The 4782-nt window shown below is 45.2% G+C and overlaps 1 non-coding gene across 1 annotated transcript; it reads right to left on the bottom strand.

Annotated features, from left to right (window-relative positions):
• Positions 1-4464: 4464 nt before the first annotated feature.
• On the bottom strand, positions 4465-4536 carry trnah-gug (transfer RNA histidin (anticodon GUG)). The gene has a single exon. It is a non-coding gene; the product is annotated as a tRNA-His (tRNA).
• Positions 4537-4782: the final 246 nt, after the last annotated feature.

The following is a 4782-nucleotide window of genomic DNA, read 5'->3' as shown; positions in this document are numbered from 1 at the left end:
TGGCCCTTCAGCCTGTTGTGTCCACACATGTCCAACACAACTGCTTTACGACCTGAATCAAGATTTACACCGTTTAGCCCATAGTCTTATTTATTTTGGCATCACAAATTCACATCTCAATTTTTTTTAAAGGTTAGAACGATTTCCGCCTCTCTGACCCTTTCCGCAAATCTACTCAAAACTTTCTGCCTTTTTCCGAAGTCTCTTGGCCCCAGTGTTCGAACTCTCCATCAATAACAAACGCTTCTTTCAGTCTATCTTATCCATATCCCTCATTATTTTGTACATCTCAGTCATGTCTTCTCCGATCTCCTCTGCTCGGCGACATACAACCCCAGTGAACTCCTCACAACTGAAACTCTTCAGCCCAGACAATATCCCAGTGAATCTTCTGCAACGTTCCCAGTGCGATCACATCCATGCAGTACTCTGAATTGCAGAACTGCGCAAAATAATCTAGATAGAGCCGAATGAACTTTTTTTTTCTATTCCGTTACAGTATGATGGCGTCGCTGGTTGGGCAGTATTTATTGCCATCCCTAATTGCACAGCGGGTTGTTGAGACTCAACCATATTGTAGTGAGTCTGGAGTCACATGGAGGCCCGAGCAGGTAAGAATGGCAGTTTCATTCCTTAAATGACGTCAGATGTTTTTTTTCAACAATTGAACATGGATATATAGGAGTTTTTAGATTCGTAATTCCAGATATTTATTGAATCCCAATTCTACCTCCTAGCATGGTCTGAGTCAAACCCGAGTCCATGGTGTCTGAATAAACAGTCCAGTGTTCAGTGGTAATAGCGCTCGGCCATTGCAGAAAAGCAGTGAAACTGAACATATCCAATGAAGTCGCTTTTCTCCGATACTGTTCTGTACCATTTTCCAGATCTTAACACCCCCCCCCCCCCCCATGTCGGTAAAAGCTGCTACATGAGTATTGAACTCACAACAGTGGTAACCAAATGGATCAAACCAATAGGTCCCGATGTTGGGGTTGGGGCACGTTTACCCAGCAACAGTGACTGCAGCCACACAGGCTGATCGGTATCAATGGGAGAGTCAGTGTTAGATTCTGCAGTGCCTTAATGAAATAGGAAATGACTCCACAAACACATGATGAAAGTGCAGCGCTCCGAAAGCTAGTGCTTCAATTAAACCTGTAAGATCATAACCTGGTGTTGGGTGATTTTTAACTTTGTACTCCATAGTCCAACACCGGGCATCCCCAAATTAATGAAATGGGGGTATGGGATGGAAAGTTCGGTTAGTGATCGTAGGAGGGAAGAAATCTCTGAAAACGGTGGACTTGAATTAGAACATAGAACATAGAAGAATACAGCGCAGTACAGGCCCTTCAGCCCTCGATGTTGCGCCGATCAAAGCCCACCTAACCTGCACTAACCCACTATCCTTCATATACCTATCCAATGCCCGTTTAAATACCCATAAAGAGGGAGAGTCCACTACTGCTACTGGCAGGGCATTCCATGAACTTACGACTCGCTGAGTGAAGAACCTACCCCTAACATCAGTCCTATATCTACCCCCCCTTAATTTAAAGCTATGCCCCCTTGTAATAGCTGACTCCATACGTGGAAAAAGGTTCTCATTGTCAACCCGATCTAACCCCCTAATCATCTTGTACACCTCTATCAAATCACCCCTAAACCTTCTTTTCTCCAATGAAAACAACCCCAAGTGCCTCAGCCTTTCCTCATAGGATTTTCCTACCATACCAGGCAACATCCTGGTAAACTTCCTCTGCACCCGTTCCAGTGCCTCCACATCCTTCCTATAGTATGGCGACCAAAACTGCACACAATATTCCAGATGCGGCCGCACCAGAGTCTTATACAACTGCAGCATAACCTCAGGACTCCGGAACTCAATTCCTCTACCAATAAAAGCCAGTACGCCATATGCCTTCTTCACTGCACTATTTACCTGGGTGGCAACTTTCAGAGATCTGTGTACATGGACACCAAGATCCCTCTGCTCTTCCACACTACCAAGTAGTCTACCATTAGCCCAGTAATCCATCTTTTTATGACTCTTACCAAAGTGAATCACTTCACACTTAGCTACATTGAACTCCATTTGCCACCTTTCTGCCCAGCTCTGCAGCTTCTCTATATCCCGCTGTAACCTGCCATATCCTTCCTCACTGTCTACAACTCCTCCGACTTTCGTATCATCCGCAAACTTGCTCACCCAACCTTCTAACCCTTCCTCCAGGTCATTTATAAAAATGACAATCAGCAATGGTCCCAAAACAGATCCTTGCGGAACACCGCTAGTGACGGCACTCCAAGATGAACCTTTGCCATCAACTACTACCCTCTGTCTTCTTCCAGAGAGCCAATTCCTAATCCAAACCTCCAACCCACCCTCAATGCCATATCTCTGTATTTTCTGCAGTAGCCTACCATGGGGGAACTTATCAAACGCCTTACTAAAATCCATATATACCACATCTACCGCTTTCCCCTCATCTACCTCCTTAGTCACCTTCTCAAAGAATTCAATAAGGTTTGTGAGGCACGACCTGCCCTTCACAAAACCATGCTGACTCTCCTTGATCACATCATTCTTATCCAGATGTGCATAAATCCTATCCCTTACAATTCTCTCGAAGACTTTGCCCACAACAGAAGTGAGACTCACTGGCCTATAGTTACTAGGATTATCCCTACTCCCCTTCTTGAACAAGGGAACCACGTTTGCTAGTCTCCAGTCCTCTGGCACTACTCCTGTCGACAAAGAGGACACAAAAATCAAGGCCAATGGCTCTGCAATCTCCTCCCTTGCTTCCCAGAGAATCCTAGGATAAATGCCATCAGGCCCAGGGGACTTATCTATTTTCACCCTTGCCAGAATTTCCAACACCTCTTCTCTACATATCTCAAAGCCATCCATTCTACTTATTCGTGCCTCAGTATTTATATCGACAACAATGTCCTGTTCCTGAGTGAATACTGACGAAAAGTATTCATTCAGCGCCTCCCCAATCTCTTCAGCCTCCACACGCAACTTCCCATTACTATCCTTGATTGGACCTATTCCTTCCCTAGTCATTCTTTTATTCCTAACATACCTATAGAAAGACTTAGGGTTTTCCCTAATCCTACCAACTAAGGACCTTTCATGTCCCCTCCTTGCTGCTCTTAGCTCTCTCTTCATGTCCTTCCGGGCTACCTTATAACTCTCAATTGCCCCTATTGAACCTTCACGCCTCATCTTTACAAAGGCCGCCCTCTTCCATTTAACCAGGGATTCCAACTCCTTATTAAACCACGGCTCCCTCACACGACCCTTTCCTCCCTGCCTGATAGGTACGTACTTATCAAGGACACTCAATAGTTGCTCCTTGAACAAGTTCCACATATCAATTACGCTATTGCCTTGGAATCTACTTTTCCAATCCACACATCCTAAGTCATGCCTCAACGCATCATAATTTCCCTGCCCCCAGCTATAACTCTTGCCCTGTAATACACACTTATCCCTCTCCATCACTAGAGTAAAAATCACCAAATTGTGGTCACTGTCCCCAAAGTGCTCACCTACCTCTAGTTCTAATACCTGGCCTGGTTCGTTACCCAGAACCAAATCCAGTATGGCCTCACCTCTTGTTGGCTTATCTACATATTGTGTCAGGAAACTCTCCTGCACACATTGCACAAACACTGACCCATCTAACGAACTTGAGCTATAGCTTTCCCAATCAATATCAGGAAAGTTAAAGTCTCCCATAACAATCACCCTATTACTGTCACTCTTCTCCTGAATCATCTTCGCAATCCTTTCTTCAACGATTCTAGGACTATTAGGAGGCCTGTAAAAGACTCCTAACAGGGTGACCTCACCTCTTCTATTCCTAACCTCAACCCAAACTACCTCAGATGGCAAATCTTCGTCCATCTTCCTTTCCACCGCTGTAATACTATCTTTGACAAGCAAAGCCACACACCCCCCCTCTTTTGCCCCCACCTCTGACCTTACTAAAACATTTAAACCCTGGAACCTGCAACAGCCAATCCTGTCCCTGATCTAGCCATGTCTCCGTAATAGCCACAACATCGAAGTCCCAGGTACCAACCCACGCTGCGAGTTCACCGACCTTATTTCGTATACTTCTGGCATTAAAGTACACACACTTCAAGCCACTCTTCTGTTTACAGGCACCCTCCTTTAAGATTGATGCCATATTCCTAACCTCCCTACACTCCAGTTCCTGCACCCTAAAGCTACAGTCTGGGTTCCTATGCCCCTGCAGAGTTAGTTTAAACCCCCCCCCCCCAAGAGCACTAGCAAACCTCCCCCCAAGGAGGTTTGACAAGAATTCTGACATATGAAACCACAGAGATGTGAGCGAGCAGAGCTTGAAGGAAAAAAAAATCACCTTGGAGAAAATCAAAACGTTGAAACAACTGATTCCGTTGTATTTCACAAAAGACGATTACTGCCGTGACTCGGATTCGAACCGAGGTTGCTGCGACCACAACGCAGAGTACTAACCACTATACGATCACGGCACCCCACAGACAAACGCTCTTATCACACACCATAAGTACAGTATCAAAAGAAATGCACAATATCAGTGGTTAGTTAACAGTGGCAAATATGTGGGAACTCAGAATGGGCTGACCGTTTAACATCGATGCCCACAGAGGCCCTGGTGATTCCATCGTTAATGTGCTGAAGTCTGAGATAAATAGATTTCTCCAAAACATCAAAGACTCTGGGGACAGTGCAGCTTTTGTTACCTGCACATCCACCAA

Source organism: Chiloscyllium punctatum, chromosome 31, assembly GCF_047496795.1.
Source record: "Chiloscyllium punctatum isolate Juve2018m chromosome 31, sChiPun1.3, whole genome shotgun sequence".
Lineage (NCBI taxonomy): Eukaryota > Metazoa > Chordata > Chondrichthyes > Orectolobiformes > Hemiscylliidae > Chiloscyllium > Chiloscyllium punctatum.
The sequence above is the reverse complement of the archived record's forward strand: the minus strand, read 5'-3'. Positions and strand labels throughout refer to the sequence as shown.